The sequence below is a fragment of the Bubalus bubalis genome, chromosome 23 (genome assembly GCF_019923935.1).
Source record: "Bubalus bubalis isolate 160015118507 breed Murrah chromosome 23, NDDB_SH_1, whole genome shotgun sequence".
NCBI classification, from domain to species: Eukaryota; Metazoa; Chordata; class Mammalia; order Artiodactyla; family Bovidae; genus Bubalus; species Bubalus bubalis.
This window is the reverse complement of record NC_059179.1, coordinates 27835443-27856938: the sequence shown is the minus strand read 5'-3', so window position 1 is coordinate 27856938 and position 21496 is coordinate 27835443. Positions and strand designations below refer to the sequence as shown.

The window sequence follows — 21496 nt, the reverse complement described above, 5'->3', positions numbered from 1 at the left end:
ACTTTTTTCTTCTTATCACAATTTGCTCTGGAGCCCATGCCAAAAATGTGCTTCTTTGATATTAAAGTCTGCTTTTCAGAATTTAATTTTCTGGACTCTCAGTTGACCTTGGCTTCTCCTGTCTTTATCCTGTTAGGTATTTATAGTCCTTGACTTTGATCACTCCATTTAGTAGAATTCTCAATAAAGGAAGCTCATTATGTGTTCCAGACATGGTGAACTACGTGTAGGTTCTGCCAAACAACATATGCCCTTGGAAGGCTGTCTGTAAACAGGTCAGCACTTGGGCTCGAGCATTGGATGCCGAGACATGAATCCAGACTCTGTCCACTAACTAGCTCTGAGATGACGGGGAAGTTTTCTAACCTTTGCTTCATTTTCTCATCATAAAAGGGGATGCAATAATATTTATCTAGTAGAATTATAGTGACACATATTAAAAAAATGTACATCACTTACTAATCACACAGTAAATAAAGTAAATAATCTAAAACCAATAAAAATCTTAGATCTTGTACTTCTATGGTCTTTCTTTCTTCATCTGAAATGCCTTTTCCCTTTAGGCTATTTGTCTAATAAATAATAATGATAGCCATTTATACAGATGATTTACTATGTGTTAGACTCAGCTGGTAAAGAACCTGCCTGCCAGTGCAGAAGATGCAAGAGATATGGGTCGAGAAGATCCCCTGGGAAAGGAAATGGCAACCCGTTCCAGTATTCTTGCCTGGGAAATCCCATGGACAGAGGAGCCTGGCGGCTACAGTCCGTGGAGTCGCAGAGAGTCTGACGCGACCTAGCAACAACAACAAAGACACTCCTCTAAGAACTTTATATGTATTAACTGTAAGTGGATCCTCTCTATACTGTCCAAGTTTGGTTATATCATTATACACATTTTATTTTTTTTAATATTTTTTTATTTTATTTTTTAACTTTACAATATTGTATTGGTTTGCCATATATCAAAATGAATCCGCCACAGGTATACATGTGTTCCCCATCCTGAACCCTTCTCCCTCCTCCCTCCCCATACCATCCCTCTGGGTCAAGATGAGGATACTGCTCAGAGTCACAAGAATACTAGGCAGTAGAGAAGAGATCTGAATTCAAGCAGTCTGGCTCCAGAGCCTGGCTTTGAACCCCAGAGGGACCATGTCTTGTGTGATCCCTTTCTTGACCAGCACCTTCCACACAGAATAAATCACTGCTCACGTTCTCTTTCTGTTGTACATATTTTCCTTTTTTGATGTATTACTTTGAGTCATTAGTACTTTCTGTATATTTATTCCCCTTACAGGGACCATCTTGAAGGTTGCCTATTACGTTATTAACCTTTGTATCCATAGTACCAGCTATAGTTCTTGGCCCATATAGTTGTTCAGTAAAAAGAGCACCAGGACAATAGATTGGGGAGTTCAGTTAGTTCAGTTCAGTTGCTCAGTCATGTCTGACTCCTTGCGACCCCAGAGATTGCAGCACGCCAGGCTTCCCTGTCTATTACCAGCCCCCAGAGCTTTCTCAAACTCATGTCCATCGAGTCGGTAATTCCATCCAACCATCTCATCCTCTGCCGTCCCCTTCTCCTCACACCTTCAATCTTTCCCAGCATCAGAGCCTTTTCAAATGAGTCAGTTCTTCGCATCAGGTGGCCAAAGTATTGGAGTTTCAGCTTCAACATCAGTCCTTCTAATGAATATTCAGGACTGATTTCCTTTAGGATTGACTGGTTGGATCTCCTTGCAGTCCAAGGGACTCTCAAGAGTCCTCTCCAACACCACAGTTCAAAAGCATCTATTCTTCAGCACTCAGCTTTCTTTAGAGTCCAACTCTCATATCCATACATGACTACTGGAAAAACCATAGCTTTGACTAGATGGACCTTTATTGGCAAAGTAATATCTCTGCTTTTTAATATGCTGTCAAGGTCGGTCATAGCTTTTCTTCCAAGGAGCAAGTGTCTTTTAATTTCATGGCTGCAGTCACCATCTGCAATGATTTTGGAGCCCCCCAAAATAAAGTCTGTCACTGTTTCCATTGTTTCCCCATCTATTTGCCATGAAGTGATGGGACTGGATGCCATGATTGAGGAGAGAAGACTTAAAAAACAAATGCTGTAGTTGGGGAGAGAAGACTTAAGAAACAAATGAACTGTGTCATCTGTGGATATAATTAATTGATGCAAAGCTTGCTGCTTACTGTATATCACAAGTAATCAAAGGGTAACAGGAGTAGTTTAATCAAATATCAGGTCTTGCTCTCATTCATTGCCATTGTACATGAAGGAGGTGACAAATATTAATTTGATTCTGCCATGTAGGTTGACACTGCCATGTGGCTTGTCTGTAATTATGCTTCAGTGTATGTTGGAAGATGGTATTATTGTAAAGGGGAGATGAATTTATCCCCGTTAGTATCTCCTAGGGGTTTCCCTGATAGCTCAGTTGGTAAAGAATTCACCTGCAATGCAGGAGACCCCATTTCAATTCCTGGGTTGGGAAGATCTGCTGGAGAAGGGATAGGCTATCCACTCCAGTATTCTTGGGCTTCCCTTGTGGATCAGCTGGTAAAGAATCTGGCTACAATGCAGGCGACCTGAGTTTAATTCCTGGGTTGGGAAGATCCCCTGGAGAAGGGAAAGGCTACCAACTCCAGAATTCTGGCCTGGAGAATTCCATGGACTAGTCCATGGAGTTGAAAAGGGTAGGACATGGAGTCAAAAAGGGTGAGCAATTTTCACTTTCACTTCCTTTCAGTATCTCCTAGTTTCTTTTCCTTTAGCTGCCATTGGGGGGTTGTTTAAAAATAAATGTAATGTTGAGCCCATTTGAATTCCTAATTCTGAGCCCTGCACACTGCACTGTCACCAGAGAATAAACTTCACCTGCAGGGAATAGGGGCCCCCCATCAGAGAGCAGTATGGTCTCCAACCAAAGCTGGGGAAGCCTTGTGTGTCAACGAAGCTGGCACCTAGGGGTGGGGACTTCGTCCTGTGTGTCATAGGGCACAAGGGATGAAACAGCATTACTGGAGAGTTTTAGGAAACCCATTTTCTTATTTCAGGTGAAGTTTCTGAACTACTGTTCATCCATAAATCAAGCTGGGGCATTTTCAGCTCTGTTCTCTTCTTTCCAAAGGGAAATGGTGTGCTGAAGAGTTATTCCTCAGCACGGATTTATTTCTTTCTCATGCTGGGATGTATTAGCAAGGTCATCACCTTTGGTTTATTGGCTTCAAACAATCTGTGATTGCAGAGGATTATGACTTCTTAGCTTGCAGAAGCAGGAGATGCAATCAATTCATGAAAGGCACAGGACTTTTTTTTTTCCTCCCTTTTAAAAAATGTATATTTATTTCTGCCAGCATTTCTGGGGACCATGACTTAAAAGAGCTTTTTTAAAAGAATTTATCATTGAATGTCCTGCTTCATTGCTTCTTTCAAATAAGAACACTGAGCCAAGCCAATGTGAACTTAGATTTAACTCTTTGAGTTTGAAAGAAATGAGATGACTTCACAAAAGTCTTTCCCCCTTTCCTGACTCTAAACCAAATTAACTGGGAAATGTATACTCATTACAGTATACCAAACAGATACCCTTTGAAATAACTGGAGACTCAGATTAGTAATAGCTACTGGTTGATGAATACATTCTCTTTGGTAAGGCAAGAAATGTTTTTGTCTGAAAACTCTTAGAATTTGATTAGTATTTATTGAAATATCAGTTTTCTGACTTATATTGACTATATATCCAGCTTCTTGGATCACCCTTTCTCAGCCTGTTGCTGCCTTTCTCCTGGGTGGGAATCTATCGCTTCTGACTCAAAGACGTGTCAGCATTTAAACCCTCTTTCTTCTACATCACATAGGATGTTTCCTCTTTGGAGGTCGCAGAAAACAATCACAAAGACCTGTGTCTTCAGAACTGAGCAAACTGATGTTTTCACATGGAAACTATACTGGTACCAGGGTGCAGTGGGCGCTGGTCTGCAGTAGCCTTGGCAAGCAGAGTTTTGCTGACACCAAGTACTTACTGCTGCACTCTTGATAGAGGCCTGGCCTCTGAGTTCCCCTTCTTGGCAGCTCTACAGAGGTCAGAGGCTGATGCTCTGAGGCTGAGATGACACATGAATCTGTGTACTCTGCCTTTACCCACCCCTATTTTTGTTTAGGTCACTTTTACAGTACCTGCGAAACTGGAAGACTCTTCTTAAACAAAAGCCCTGCTTACTTACTTACTGGGCAGTCTAAGCTCATGATTCATGACTCCTCCAATCACCAGGAAGCATGCGAGATCAGGGAGTTGGGGCCGGTGAAGTCAACTATTACCTGGACTCAGAGCCTTTGATTCACCTGTGTTTCTCACCTTCTCTAGCTATAACTCTTAAAGACAAATTCAAAATGAAAATCAGGGCCACTTCTCTTATTCCAAAGACTCACTGCAGCAGGGCAAATGTCAAGGTCTGGTGCCATTCTGGTTTATAATGTGTGTGAGCTTAGTTGCTCAGCCGTGTCCGATTCTTTATGACCCCATGGACTGTACCCCACCAGGTTTCTCTGTCCATGGGGATTCTCCAGGTAAGGATACTGGAGTGGGTTGCCATGCTCTCCTCCAGGGGATCTTCCCAACCCAGGGATCGAACCTAGGTCTCCCACATTGCAGATTGGTTCTTTACTGTCTCAGCCACTGGGAAAACCCAAGAATACTGGAATGGGTAGCCTATCCCTTCTCCAGGGAAACTTTCTGACCCAGGAGTCAAAGTGGGGTCTCCTGCATTGCAGGCAGATTCTTTACCAGCTGAGCTACCAGGGAAGCCCTGGAGTTGAACTGGGGTCTCCTGCAGTACAGGCAGATTCTTCACCAGCTGAAATACCAGGAAAGCCCAGCTTCTGATTTATAATGGCAAACATCAAACTGATGGGTAAGCCCCTGACATAGGCCTTGTAGATTAAAGCAGAGCAAGACTGTGACTTGGGTTCCTCTTCCCTCTACTTCCCAGGCCTGCTTTTGTCACTGCTTTGATACTTTCTGCTACCCAGTAGTCCCTATGGCTGTTGGAAATAATGCTACCCTTCCTTTCTTTATGGATTCTTTATGTTTATAGAAAAGATAGCTGAGATGGTTATTTAATCTCTTCAAGCCTCAGGCAAGGCTACCATTCCTGGTTCTCCTTTTCGTCATCTGATCAGTTGGAGTGATAATAGTTCAGCATTTCAGATTTAAGAGAACACACATATACTATTTGAAGATTTGATTGTGTTCCATTGTATTTAACCAAGGGCAGCACTTTATCAAAAACAAGGTGGTCACAAAGAATTCCTAGCAACTTTGTGTAGGACTGTGCCTTGGCACGGCTGACAGGTCTACTGTTTTGATTTTCCACAGTGCTTTTAAAGTTGAGCCTTTCATTATATTCAAGGACAGTCTTTGCACTCGACGCTTTCTCTTGAGGACATGCAGATACCATTTTCTTGTGGGGCTTGTGTCAAACCCGTCATCATCAAGGCCACATCTGTCTGGCAGAGGAAATCAGAGTTCAGTAAATTCCTGAACATTATCTCTGCTTCCAGTTTCCCAGTGTCCATGGGCACCTGCTCCTCCATTTCAGGTAGGTATATTGTGAGGAAAAATGTATTTGAAGCTGCAGATGCATAGAAGGGTCTCATTACATGTAAATGTCCTTTATTAATAGCATTTTCCCATACATTCTCCTTTCTGTGGTGCCTGAGGTTATTAGTATCGACCACCAGAAAGATGTCCTGGGTCTGAGAGAGAGCCAGATGTTAGATCCACTAACAAAACTAAAGCTCCTGTCTTGGATTTGAATGTCTCTTCTGTACATTTCTTTTTAGATGTGTGTTGTTTGCGGATGCTGGATCTGGGGAAGTGATTTACTTGTTTTGCTCAAGTCATGCAAGTAGTGCCCACAAGATACTGGTCAGGTCCCACGTGCAAAGAAGGAAAAAGCTCACTAAAGTGCGTGTGTCCCAACTCATGGCCTGGGGCCAAGTCACAATTTAGAAAAGAAGGGGACTGGCTATTACATATATAATAAGTAAGCTGCAACACGGGAGTATACAAGGATAACTGTAGCTGGAGTATAACCTTTAATAAGTTGCAAATCACTTTGTTGTACACCTTTAACATATAATATGGAACGTCAACTATACTTTAATCTAAAAAAAAAAAAAAAAAATTCCTATAATCATGGATACCAAGGCCCAAAAGCTTAATGACTAGTAGGTGGAAGAGCTAGCACCGTAATCTACCTAGGTAGCACTCAGACCTCCTACCTGCACACGTAAACAGGAATTGAGATTTTCAGCAATGAATCAGTATGTAAGAATAGTTGACTTCCTGCACCATCCGGCAAAGATCACTTTGGCAGATTTTCAGGAGGTAGTTAACATTCAGATGTGTCCAATCAGATGGTAATAGGGGTGTATATTTAAAAGAATGGAGCCTATCGGCTGGCAGTTCTTAAGTTTAATTTTGAAGGTTCAAAATACTTTCTAGAAATGTTAGAAATTCTAGATGAAAATTGAATATGCTTCATCTCCTTGAATTTTTCTCAAACTTTTGTGAATATAATCAAAATTGAAAATCTATTAGAGAGAGTACTGCTTTGGTCCATCCTATGAAAAGTAAAGAATATGTCCTGGGCATGTTTGAGATTTGGTGGGAACATGTCTTGTGTTCTAATCTTAGCACTGCCATTAATTGTGTGACCTTAGGCAAATGGTTTTGTTTCATAGAGTCTTGGACTCCTCATTTATAACAAGAAAAGTTTGTACTACCTGATCTCTAATATTTAACCTAGCTTTAACATTCATATCTCTAAGAACTGTTGCCCCAAATTTCGCCATGTTTAAAGCTGATGTCCTCGTATATTTTGGAATGCGAATGAGATTAGTACTCCATTTCTTGAAGTATTTTTTTTTCCTTAAATGTGACCATCACAGCTCATTACTAGCTGATTGGAGACAGGCCAGTAAACTCTGGTTTTACAGGTAGTAAGACTCGTATTTCATGGTTATTATATTAGAGAATCTATATGCCAAGTGAAAATGATAGAAAACAGAGAATTAATGACCTTTACTAAATTGTCTTATAGGGGATGATAATGATTCTATCCATTAGGCTACTGTAAAGAGTAAACATGTTTTTAAGAACTTGCCTGTTATATTTTAAGTGGTAGAAACATAGCTGAAACCTAGGTCTTTTGATTGTAAAGGAAAAGAAGAAAAAGAATTAGTGATCATTTCCTGAAAAGCCTGTGAGAGCCTCAGTATCCTCACCGTAGAATGGGTATGCAAAAAATTCTTTCCTTATCTAAGGTTACTATAAATACAAGGTATCATGGGCTTCCTTGGTGGCTCAGATGGTAAAGAATCCGCCTGCAATGCAGGAGACCTGGGTTCAATCCCTGGAGGAAGATCTCCTGGAGGAGGGCATGCCATTCCGCTCCAGTATTCTTGCCTGGAGAATCCCCATGGACAGAGGAGCCTGGTGGGCTACAGTCCATGGGGTCCCAAAGAGGCAGACATGACTGAGTGCCTAAGCACACACACAACCAGGTATCAGGATAGCCCACAGGCTCTGCAATTTATAAAGTGCTCTGTGGGTGTTAGGGATGTTGTATCCCTAGTTGGGAGTAGGAGCGGGAAAACTTGAATTCAGTGATTTCCTACACTGTGGCTGAGGATACCCCAGATGCAACTGTCCACGTACCATTATAATTCACTAGATAATGGACTCCTGGAGAGTATTTAGTTTGCAACTTTTTTGCCTTGTAGCATTGAAGCAGAGAACAATGCCCGCCACATAATGAGTGCTCAGTAAGTATTTCTTTAATGATTCTGTGAATTAATGAATCACTGATTTATTTTAGTTTCTATCCTATTGATCATGGGCCTGCCGATATGCTGAGTACATTTCATACTCAGTGGCTCTTAATCCTGGGTACATTAGAATCTCCTGGGGGAGCTTTTAAAAATATTATATACGTGGGCTCACCCAGGACTAATTGAATCAGAATCTCTGGGACTGAGCCTGGGCCATAAGTAGTTTAAAAGCTACCCAAGTGATTTTAATGTGAGAGAGACACATAGAATCAATGACACTTGATCCATTGTTTTCCTGGGGTTTGTTTGACTGGGTTTTTTGCTAACATTGCCAATTGCTTAACTTCTGGGCATGCAACTTTCAGTGACCATGTATTCCCATCTTGCCATTTGTCATGTCTTAAGAATTTTCTACATTAACAATGGTGCAAATTTATTATCCACATTAAGAGTGTGATCTGTTTTGCTTCTAGTCCTGAAACACAGTCATGCTGTCCATGTAAATCATAAACTTAGATCCTTTTGTAGTGTGAAGGAAAACATGTCAATCAGGATGGAGAAAATTAATGTTGACTAGGATCACTGACATGCTGTAAATTGCAGAGGCCTGGGTCTCAGGCTGGTTTCAGAATAAAACAATCGGTAATCTCACTATAACATTATGAGATAAGGCAGTGCCTAGGAGGTGTTTTAAATTAGAGCTTGATTCCTTTTTAAATGTTTATTTGCAACTTTATTGGTATAAACCAGCTAAATATTGCCATTGCCATTAGGGGCAGTACTTATGTCAAAGGTATTTTGATTCTTCAAAGAGCAGACTCAATTTACACGTTTGTTGAAGATGTCATTGAAGTAAACCTGTCTGGATTAATCATAATTATGTTATTTTGTTTTTCATGGATGGTTAACATGTTCATTCTTTTTTCATTCCTGGTCCCACTAAAGTGTCATTTTGCTCAAGAACCTAACATAAGTCATTTCATAGACAGACATACACCCATGTGGTGAGGGCTAGGAGAAGAGATAGCTATCACTCTAAAGCAACAACACATACCTTTGCTTTGTCACCCCATGACAAAGTTAAATAACAACTCAGGATTCCAGTTATAACACAGGGTGACAGGAGTGCTGTGAGGTGCTTCAAGGAAGGATGATTAGATGCCAAATTAATGGTATCAGGGGAGCTCTCCACAGCCAAATGTGAAGTTATTTTTACTCAAGGCAGTGATTTCTACTCTGTTTTTTAAAAGCCTTAGGGTATCTCCAGGTATTTCAAAAAATGTCATACAATTCTCAAAAATAATAACATACTTATAAAGCATATTGATATCATAGTATGGGGCTTCCCTCATAGCTCAGTCAGTAAAGAATCTGCCTGCAATGCAGGAGACCCAGGTTCGATTCCTGGGTCAGGAAGATCCCCTGGAAAAGGAAATGGCAACCCACTCCAATATTCTTGCCTGGAGAATCCCATGGACAGAGGAGCCTGGCAGGCTACAGTCCATGGGATCCAAGAGTCGGACATGACTTAGCGACTAAAGAGAGAGAATCTCTTCTGTAACTGCTTGCTGCTGCTGTAGAGATGGGTGAAATTCACATTGTGTCACTGTTCCAAAAAGCAAGGAATGGACAGCCAATCAGCTCAATACATCATCTCCCCGTTAAGAATACCCCCAGAGTGTAACTGTCAGTGTCCCCGAGTCCTGCGAGTCCTTCAATCTTCTGGAACATGCAAGTCTGCGACTATTCCTGCTGTTCTGGAAGAATCTGCATATTTCCCCCTAGACATTTTTCCTATTTCATTGGCACACGTGACCCAGATTTGGAAGTGCGTTCATCTTGGATCACCCTTTTCTCTTTTTGCTCTTTCCTTTGATTCCAGAAATTCTTTAAAAATAACAGATGGTAATTAATAAACCACATGGCAGGCAGGAAAAGAAGGAGCAGCAGTGGGCTCATTCTGATAGACTGTGCTGTCTGCAGATCGCTTACCAGGGCAGAGTGCTGACATACCCAGCCCCACAAGAAGGTCTTATCCCTGGTCTTAAACCAAAATCATTCTTGAAATTCCTGTTATTCATAAGGTGTCATCCATGAAAACTGGAGGAAGCTGCCCCATGATGATGGCTCTGAGCTGGTGGCTGTCCAGTTCAGGAGTCTGAAACAAGCAAACATCTGTATTTGTGCACTTGGGGAGGTTGCCAACTTTCAGAGAAAGAACTTTACACTGGAGTCAAGCACGGTGAAATTGAGTTTTCTGCCCTTCTTACCAAGTATTTTCCCTACCCCCTCCACACCAGGGAGTTCTGAGACCCTTCTCTTGCAGCTGCTTTCTGCCCCACCCCATTGAAAGTATTCCATTACTTTTCTGTCTCACCTGTATTGTACAGCCTTTGCTGACAGGACAGCCTTTCTTTGTATGTCCCTCACCTACCGGAGTGCCTGACACATTAAGTTGGCTCATCAAAATTCATTAAATGAATAACTGAATGAATGAATAAAGACCCAGAAGAATATTTCTGGAATTCTCTAGGTATCGAGTACTAAGTGTAGTCTTCTCCAAAGTATCACTGACCCCTCAGAGTCTGCCAGGAGGGGAAGGGCAAGACAGGGATTTGCAAGTCTTCTCAAAATTAGGAACGAGATCAAGACAGTATTTTCCCAGGATTCTACTCCACACGGCACGTCTTCCAGAATCACACACTTGCTGTTTGAGGGAATCCCAAAGCCACTGTGTCTGCATAAATGTATCTCACAGTCAGCTCTACCGCAATGACCCTAGGAAATCTGACTGCAATGCTCCACTGAAATCTGCCGAGACTGTCCTCTCTTTGAAAGGCAGATTCCCTCACATCTGTCCTTGATTTGCTAAGGCTTTTTTGATCAGATATGACTTGTGGAGGTCATGGGAACATTAGACCTCTAGGCTTCCTGGACTTCTGATAGAAATTTATCTGAGGTAAATCTCAGATAAATCTGAGATTATTTAATCTCACTGTGAGATTAAAGCAAACAAAATAAGAGCCCTGACTCTTGAGGACAGCCATGCTTTCCCAGATTCTATTAAGGAAAAAAATAATGCAGAACAAGATGCACCTGATCCAAGCACTTGCCACCCAGGCACAGCGCTCCTGTATTGATGCTGTGCCTGTGGAGTTCTTTTTCAATACGAAGATAATAATTTATAATGAGATGCATAAGTGCATACATCCATGCATAAACCTGCAAATTCCAGCTTCTGCATATCCCCAGTGGCAAAATGAGGCAAGGCTAGCAGAGGGTTCTGCAAATAATTTGTATTCAGCAGCCAGGCCACTTACTTTGCAGGGTAAGCTGATGGCCGTTTACTCTAAGTTTAATGACTCTGTTAGGAGTGACCTTTCTGGTGGTTTTCTAACCAATCAGTCTTAACCCTTTAACTGATTAATTTTCTTAAGCAAAAGGAGCCCCATCACCCCTTCTCTCTTAGCAATCATTCGTTTTACACCACACTCAAAATGATTAGTATGGGAATTTTAGTGACCCTGCACCATTTATCTTCATCTTCCTGGCTAGAATCTAAGCAAATGCATATTCAGATATATGCTGGGTGGAGGTGGGGGTGAGGGGTGGGGGTAGGGTCATTTGTTTGTTACAGAACCTTGCTGAGTACTCTAAAATTCAGCCAAGAATAGCAGCATAAGTGACAAAATTTGATTTTCCATACATTCAGGTCACTAAAACAATGGAGGCAAAATGAACCAGAAAGTCTGCAAAACAGCCTTTCTTGGGGATCTGCTTTTCCAGAAACTGATTAGAACTCTTATCTGTCTTGATGTGGCTTCATTAGTAGACAGAAAGAAAGGGGAAGAAAAAGCCAGCACATTTTCTTTCATAAAAAAGCCATTTTAATATGGACAGAAAGTAAACACAAGCCATATTTCGGTGGAACTCAGTTATCTCTAATGGGCCAATTCATATCTTTTTCTGTTCTCAGATCTCAGACCTTTTTCCCTTCATTTTTAAAATATAATTTGAATTTTTCTATTAACTGTTACAGAGAGGCCTACATGTAATACATGGTGAAAAGGAAATGGAAAACGAATGAACAATTTTAGAAGATTTTAGAGATCTTTTGTTCTGGAAAAATTCATTCTCTTCTGATCTTCAATATAATCCCCTTCTAAGTCCCTCCTCTAAGGCTAAGCCACCCCTGAACATGAAGCAGCTCCTAACCATTGAAGCATATTCAGGGAGACAGAATGACACAGAAGGAACCATCAGTTTCTCACTTGTGAGAGTCACGTCTTTCCTATGAATGTTGTCATGTGTCTTGTCATTGATGTGCTTTAACAATATTCTTTAATTAGATGTAATTGCAAGAAAAATTTTTTCTGAAAAATTATGTATATACACATACCTAATTTAGGAAAAAAACATGTAAACTGTGGAAAGTTTATATGCTAAGAAAAAAGACAAGAGTGAGAAAAAGTAGACCTAGCGGGTAGATGGATGGAAGCTACCATCCCCCTCCTCTTTGTGGGGCAGACTTGCCTGTCCTTGCTGCTCTCCGCCTCCTCCTAGGCGGTTGGAATAGCTCTGCCCATAATCCCTCCAAATGCCAGATCACACACTCAGGTGGGATTCCTGCTTCAGTGAACCTGGACCTGGCCAGGACAGGATGCTGCACACTCCTCTTGTCTGGCCTCTCCCTCCCATCCATGTACCTAGCTCAGAAGAACCCTGGCTATAACCATAAAATATATTATTTTTCTTTTATGTTCTACTCCTAGTAACTGGATAAAGTCCATCATAACATACTTAAGCATTAGTCATTGTCTCTTGGCTATATATATCTCCCTTAGAAATATTTTGGGAAGAATGGTTATTGTGTAAGACGCTTGGTCTAATATCATCATAATACTACTAAGAAGTAGTGAAGTGGTGATGTTGCTCAGTCGTGTGCGACTCTTTGCAGTCTCTATACAGGACTCTATACAGTCCATGGAATTCTCCAGGCCAGAATACTGGAGTGTTTTGGAAGACTTCCCTTCTCCAGGGGATCTTCCCAACTCAGGGATCAAACCCAGGTCTCCCGCATTGCAGACGGATTCCTCACCAGCTGAGCCACAAGCGAAGACCAAGAATACTGGAGTGGGTAGCCTGTCCCTTCTCCACCAGATCTTCCCGACTCAGGAATCAAACCGGGGTCTCCTGCATTGTAGGTGGATTCTTTACCAACTGAGCTGTGAGGGAAATATTACTAAAGAATTGAATAATTCTCTTACATCAGACTTAACTGTTGGACATGTGCCTATTTATACTTCTAGATAAGATTTCAGAATCTACTTCTGTGTCTTACCTTCTTTCTTAATATTAGTTTTAACCATTTGAGATTCCCAATTTTAACTTTTTTTAAAAAAATATATAGTTGACTTACAATATTGTGTTAGTTTTAGGTGTACAGCAAAGTGATTGAGTTATACATATATACATATTCTTTTTCAGATTTTTTTCATTATAGTTTTACAAGGTATTGAATATAGCTCCCTGTACTATACAGTAAAGGGGGCTTCCCAGGTGGCATAGTGGTAAAGAATCCACTTACCAAGCAGGAGACACAGGTTTGATCCCTGGATCAGTAAGATCCCCTGGAGAAGGAAATGGCCATGCACTCCAGTATTCTTGCCTGGAAAATCCTATGGCAGGCTACAGGCTCCAGTCTGTACAGGCTACAGTCCACGGGGTCGCAAGAGTTAGATATGACTTAGCAACTAAACCACCACCACCTTTATAGTTCGTTTCTGTTAATCTCATACTCCTAATTTATCCCCCTCTTTTCCCCTCTATAAACTACAGGGTGATTCTGTCACCAACCCTCTCACATCAGGTGGACTCCAGCTGGGTCCTTCCCTTGCCTAGTGGCATTCGAGCCGATTGCCTTCAACACAATGCTCAGCAAAGCAGAGCAGAAACTTTATTCCTTGATCGAAGAATGGAGAAAGGAGAGCTTATGCTCTAAAGATACCTGCTCTCCAAAGGGAGGAAAGTGGGATACTTTCAGGGGTAATAAGGCAGTTGGGTCTTCAAACTGGGGAAAAGGGTGGAGATCTCCAGGAACAGGCAGGGCATGCCTGGTCCCTCATGCATTCTTGCAAATTGTACTAATTGTACCTAGCAAAGTACAAGCTCCTCCTTTGAGTGAGGATCTTAGCATAGTAACAAAGCAAAGGCAACTTTCTGATACTTGTAGGTTTCCTCTGCACTGCCCATCTCTTGCAGTTAGCCTGGAACTGGTTCAGGGCAGTGGACTATCAGGTTGCCTTTGAGATGTAACAGATAAACACCTTTGACAAACATCAGATGTTTTGGAACAAGAAGAGAAATGGATGAAAACAGATCTTCCTGTTCCCTGAATTATATATGGGTGGCAGTTCAATGTAATGATATTGATAAAAGTTAACTTTATCATTTGCTAAGGACTTCACACAGATCATCTCATTTTGTTCCCTGAAATATCCTCCCAGGTCATCACAGTTGACCCTTAAACAATGTGAGCATTAGGGGTAACCCTCCACACACTTGAAAATCTGCAAAAACTTATATTTAACCTTCTGTATACACAGTTCCTCTGTGTGTGTGTGGTTTCTCTATATCTGTGATTCAGCATCCAAAGATTTAACCAACCATGGATCATATTGTAGAAAAATCTGCTATCAGTGGACCAGCACAGTTCTAACCTGTGTTGTTCAAGGGCCAGGCACATTTTTTTTTTTTTTAATTCTCCACTTTTCAAATGAGACATTGAGTCTCAGAAAGACAAAGTGACTAATCCAATATTAAATGACTGGTAAGGAGGCAAATCAGTATTAAAACGCAGTTCTCTTTGGCTCTAGAGGGTTTTTTTGTTTTGTTTTTTTTTGTTTGTTTGTTTTGTTTTACCCCCAAGGCACACACGTTATTTTAAATATGCATATGCTTAATGGAGAAGGCAATGGCACCCCACTCTAGTACTCTTCACTGGAAAATCCCATGAACGGAGGAGCCTGGTAGGCTGCAGTCCATGGGGTCGCTGAGGGTCGGGCTCAACTGAGCGACTTCATTTTCACTTTTCACTTTCCTGCATTGGAGAAGGAAATGGCAGCCCACTCCAGTGTTCTTGCTTGGAGAATCCCAGGGATGGGGGAGCCTGGTGGGATGCCGTCTGTGGGGTCGCACAGAGTCGGACACGACTGAAGCGACTTAGCAGCAGCAGCAGCAGCAGCAGCATTCTTAAGGCTTATGGCATAGTTTGTTGTATGAATCTACTTTAGTATTTTTTGTCTTAAAAATATAGTCTCTTGATTAACATTTATGTTGTTTCTATTTTTTCATTACTATAAAGGATGCTACAATGAATATAACTCCCAGTACATATGTTAGTGTATGCTGTAGCTGGAATTAAATGCATTCACTGTCTCCAGATTTACTCCTGTATTCTCTTTAGATGGATAATATCCCATATGAACCTCAAGATTTACCAATAATGAAGTTACTATTTTTTTTAATGTCATGTTCTACTTTCATTTAATTTTACGATCTTTTCTTAATAGCAGAGTCCTGGTAATGTGTTTATATGAAACATTGGTTTTGAGCACAGATTTCTAGGAACACCACTCTTTCAGAGTCTGATATACTTGTCAAGGTAATAACTCCTTTCCATCAAGGAAATCTTAACAAAATCATCAGCTTCATTTTTCCACCAAACATACTGTCCCCAGGGCTCTAGTATTACCCCTAAAGAATCAGGAAGATTGTTCTCTGTTGAGTTGTTTGGTGGAAAGGAACATTTTCATCATAAAAAACACAGAAATAGACTTGAAGCAATTATATGCAAAATGCTGCATGAACGAATTGCAGGTTATTTAGACATGAAAGGAAAAACTAATTGTCTGAGCTGAAGCACATTAATTCTCTCAAGCAGTTGTTCAAAGGAGGGGACAGTGAGGGGAAGAATTGTATTCAGGGTTGGGAAGACTCTGGCACTTGTCCTGGGGCTTTTGAGCAGCTACACATCAGTGAGAAAACCTGAGGCCATCAAGAGGGGATGCTTAAGAGCATGTGTATTTCAAGCCAATTTCATGCTAAGCAGGGAGCTGGTGTTATTTGGGTTTTAAACTTTTGCTTCAGGGACAGCCAGTTCAATGTGGCGTTGGGTCCCATCCAGGAGTCTGAAAGCAGGAAGTGAATACCCTTCCATGTGGAAACATGGTATCCAGAGAGGATGGCATGGGTGGTGGCTGGTCAGCAGTGGACCTAGGGCAGGGTCTGAAGCTGCTCTCTCTGGTTGTCGTGGAAGATAGAATAGGGGAACAGGTCTTTGTGCTATACATCAGAGAACAACATAGAAGAATTGTCATTTATCCAGGATTGTGATGCTTTTCCAGCTCCAAATTAGCATTATTGCCAGAATTTCGGTATTTTAGTTTGCAAAGACTCACTGATTACAAAATAGAATTTCTGCTGTGTACTCTGTGACGCATACTACAGGATCGAGTAAAAGGATAATTAAAAAATAATATTTTAAGTAGATGTTTTAGAAACTATCTGTGTGTTTCTTTAAATATGTCTTGCCTCTTGATGAAAGTGAAAGAGGAGAGTGAAAAAGTTGGCTTAAAGCTCAACATTCAGAAAACGAAGATCATGGCGTCCGGTCCTATCACTTCATGGGAAATAGATGGGGAAACAGTGGAAACAGTGGCTGACTTTATTTTTATGGGCTCCAAAATCACTGCAGATGGTGACTGCAGCCATGAAATTAAAAGACGCTTACACCTTGGAAGGAAAGTTATGACCAACCTAAACAGCATATTAAAAAGCAGAGACATTACTTTGTCAACAAAGGTCCGTCTAGTCAAGGCTATGGTTTTTCCAGTGATCATGTATGGATGTGAGAGTTGGACTATAAAGAAAGATGTGTGCTGAGGAATTGATGCTTTTGAACTGTGGTGTTGGAAGAGACTCTTGAGAGTCCCTTGGACTGCAAGGAGATCCAATCAGTCCATATTAAAGGAGATCAGTCCTGGGTGTTCATTGGAAGGACTGATGTTGAAGCTGAAACTCCAATACTTTGGCCACCTGATGTGAAGAGCTTACTCATTGGAAAAGACTCTGATGCTGGGAAAGATTGAGGGCAGGAGGAGAAGGGGATGGCAGAGGATGAGATGGTTGGATGGCATCACCGACTCAATGGACATGGGTTTGGGTGGACTCCAGGAGTTGGTGATGGACAGGGAGGCCTGGTGTCTGCGGTTCATGGGGTCGCGAAGAGTGGAACACGACTGAGCGACTGGACTGAACTGAACTGAACTGTCTTGCAAGTGAGCCAACAAATTGTCATTTTTCAGAAATCAGAACATCTGAAATTTGTTAACAGCAGAATAGCAATTAATATAACCTTAGATATTTATGAAAGTTACACAAATAGTACATTTTGCTTGTCTGTTGTTTCAGAATAAAAAAGTGAATTCATGCTATAATTGTGTTAACCCAAAATGCAAAAACTAAAACAAAACAAAATGTAGTTAAATGTAAAACATTTTTAAAATAAGTGGGGATTTCTGTTTATCTCTCTCTCAGGGGTTCTTCAGCATCAGCATTAATATCTGCAGAAATAGATAGAGAGGATGATGGGCAATTTGTCCGACAAGGTCCTTATAAAGTATAATGTCTATATGATATTGAGGTTTGTGGGATTTTTATATTATTAACAAATGTTAGAGTTTTGTTTGTTTTGGTTTTGTTTGGCTTAGTTTTATATTTTTACCAGATTGGGCAGTTTTATCATATCCAGTAAGCTAAAAGATTCCTTTAAATCATTGAGCAGTTTATCCACCACCAGCATGCATTTCTTATGAAAACAAATTATTTTTAATGGAAAAGTAGATGATCATTAAGAAAGCTTTGCAAAAGAATGGGAAGCCACAGACTGACAGAAAATAGTTGCAAAAAGCATCTGACATAGGGATGTTATCCAAAATATACAAAGTATGCTTAAAACTCAACTGTAAAGAATGAACTGAAGTAGGTATGCAGATTGAAAATAAGCATGTGAATAGATGTCCATAATCATAGGATATAAAGAAATTGAAAATTATAATAACAGTATTTCACTACACGTTTTTAGAATGGCTAAAATCCACAACATTGACAAAACCAAATGCTCTGGAGGATGTAGGGTAACAGGAACTCTCATTCGTTGCTGTTGCGAGTACAAAAAATGGCATAGCCACTTTCGAGACAGTTTGACAGTTTTTTGTTTTATAAAACTAAACATAATTTTGCCATATGATTCAGTAGTTTTGCTCCTTCATATTTGCCTAAATAACTTGAAATTTTATTTCCGCACAAAAACCCTGCACGTGGATGTTTATAGGAGTTTCATATATAATTGCCGAAACTTGGATGCAACAAGATTTCCTTTGTGGGTGAATGGATAAATAAACTGTGGTGTATCCAGACAATGAGTTATGAGTCACTTCTGAAAAGAGATGAGCTATCATACCATGAAAAGATATGGAGGGCCCTTAAATGCACGTTGCATAGCAAAAGCAGCTTATCTGAAAAGGCTTCATGGTTCCAACTGTATGACATTCTGGAAGGTATTAATACTATGGAGGCTATAAAAGAATCAGTCATTTCCAGGATCTTGGGAGAAAAATAGTTAGAATATAGAGGGTATATTTAGGTCAGTGAAACTGTTCTGTAAGATACTACAATGATGAGTTGTTTAGTCACTAAGTCATGTCCAACTCTTTTGTGATCCATGGACTGCAACCTGCCAGGTTCCTCTGTCCATGGGATTTCCCAGGCAAGAATATAGGAGTGGGTTATAATTTTCTTCTTCTGGACAGTGGTTGGTACCTGTCATTATATACATTTGCCAAAAGCCATATAATAAACACCAAGGGTGGACCCTAATGTGAGCTATGGGTTTACAGTGATGTTGGTGTGTCAGTGTTGGTTCTTCCTTTATAACCAATTTACCACTCTGGTGCAGACATTGATGATGAAGAGGACTGTGGGTGTTTGGAGGCCAAGGACATATGGGAACTCTTTGAACTTTCCACTTATTTTTGCGGTGAATCTAAACCTTCTCTAAGAAAACGTGCTTAATTTTTTTTTTTTTTTTTGGCCAAAAAGCCTCTGAACAGTTCTATTATTTGATGGTCTCAATGACTTTCTGATCAGCAGTTTTGTCTGCTTGTATTGTATGTTTACACTTATAAACATTTCAAAGGGGGATTGGGATCTTCATGTTGAGGTGAAGCTAACTCACAATCCAGCCCTGTAATTTCTTTCTCTGTTGAGGTTCTACATTACTGCACAGTGATGGTTGCATGTTGAGTACATGACCCATGAAACCTGCCCCAAGGTAATAAAACCTTTGTTCTTGGCACAAAACAAAAGAGCCCAAAGTAGCTTATCCCTCTCATTCCTTTTCAAACCTTTATCTTCACCATCTGAGGAGACCTGGCTATTCACTAAGTCTGTCCATTTACAAGTGGCATTTTCAGATTCTTGACCTTTTTAATATATTTCTTAGTGTTTTCTACTTCTGGGACTTCAAAAATTCATCAGATCAGAGGGGATTTCTCAACTTGGTGTAAGATACAGCACACAGGAAAGCAATTGCTTAGATTTCCCTGGTGGCAGTGAGGTGCTTGGATTGTAGGAAGTAGGGCCGTAGAGAGTGACTTTCTGGAAATTCAGGCAACAAAGAAAGAAATAAGCATTGTTCAGATTGAATTTGTAATGGACAGAGGAAGGGTGTCAGCCTGCTTAGGTGGTTTTGCCTTCCTGGACACCAGACCCTTGATATTAATACTCACAAAGGGCTATAGGTATTTACAGCTTCTACCAAGCGTATATAATTTCTACTGAGGTGCCTGTGCAATAGGTTCCAAGGGTAAGGGTGAGACAGCCACTCCCCTCCCTCTTCAACCCTTGCTAGCTGTTTGCTAGTTTACTAGGGAAATGATTGTGGGAAACTGTTTTAGGGCATTCATACTCTTCAAGCAAATAGAGAATATGCAACAGGTCAGGAGGGTAAGAGAATTGTGTAAGGTGGGTATCCTTACAAAGAGATCTAGAGAAAGTTATACTCTGAATCCCATCTTCCCTATTTCACAAGTTCAATGACGGTCACATCAGTTGAACCTGGTAAAGATCAGGGAGGGAGAAACATTCAGTGGGACTTGCACGTGAGGAGATGGATGAAGAGGATTTCATGAGAAAGAGTTGACAGAGTACTGGGTGGTTTCCTGTCCCCATGATGTTGTGGTGAAGGCATGGACATACCCCCACCTCAAATTTGGCAATGCAAAAGACTGGCACTGGACCCTTGACTGGTACAAGTAAAGTGGCATAACATTTGGGATCTGACTCTTGCCTGTAAAGTCTAGAGGGAGAGGCAAGAGCTGACCACCTGCTGGATGGTGGGTCAAATAGCGTGTTGGTCCTTTGGTGCATTGAGTCTGGGGAAGTAGGGGTGTTTAGAAAGGACAGTGAAGGAGACAGGGTCCGAGGGTCCTCTCAAGTCATGTTTAGCAAGCCTGTCTGAAGGCACAAGGTGACCTCACAGTGGAATGAATGCCTTGGAATTGGACTTCTAGGTAACCACCCGCAGGGGAGAGGGTCTCCAAGAGCTGTAACCCTCCTGGTCATGGGAATTCAGGATAGGGGGCCAGCTGAAGGCTCTGAAAACCTCATCAAGGAAAGAGTTATTTTCACCGTCTGCTATGCCCAGAGTGCTAGACCCCATGCAGAAGGAAGAAAGGCCCTTGTTCCATGTCCCTCCACCCTCTGGTGCTGTCCTGGAACAAGGCAGTGGGGAGAGATTTGAAGAAGCTTGATTAGATGACTCAGAGAGTTCCACAATACAGGCATCAACCTGAAAGGAGTCAGGGAGCTCAACGTGGGAGGTGTGAGCTGGAGGGGGAGAAAAGGAAGAGGATTTAATACAGTCCAATGCAGCTTTTTGATTACTGTCTTCATCTGACATTTTATTTATTGAATTAAGACCATGCATATGTTATAAAGTGACTTTGGCACTATCTGTTATGTTAAAATAAACATAAAATAAATAAACATAAAAGGGATATGTCAGTCATTTCATTCAAGAGTATGGGAAGTTTGCTTCCAAAGAATAAAATTTAAGAGGAGATAGAAACAAAACTGTGCTTTGAGTCACTGGTCATGTTTGTTTAGCACCTGCTTACAGATACAGGTATGAACCTGGATGTTGGTCCTGGCCCGCCCCCTGCAGCTCATGCTCAGCATCTGGTTTTCTCTCTGCAGTGGCCTCTTGTTCCCTGGAACCCTGTGGTGATGGGGGTAACAGTGATTTGAGTATCGTTGTTGTTCAGTCACTCAGTTGTTTCTGAATTTTTGTGACCCCATGGACTGCAGCACCCCATTAGGGTGGTGTCATCTGCATATCTGAGGTCATGGATATTTCTCCAGGCAATCTTGATTCCAGCTTGTGCTTCATCCAGCCCAGCATTTTGCATAATGTACTCTGGGTATAAGTTAAATAAGCAGGATGACAGTATACAGCCTTGATGTACTCGTTTCCCAATTTGGAACCAGTCCTTTGCTCCATGTCCAGTTGTAACTGTTGCTTCTTGACTTGTA

General features: G+C 41.1%; 1 protein-coding gene across 1 annotated transcript in view; it reads left to right on the top strand.

Annotated features, from left to right (window-relative positions):
- The window catches only part of SORCS1 (sortilin related VPS10 domain containing receptor 1), a 673129-nt gene that overhangs the window by 231574 nt on the left and 420059 nt on the right, over window positions 1–21496 (top strand). The window lies entirely within an intron of this gene.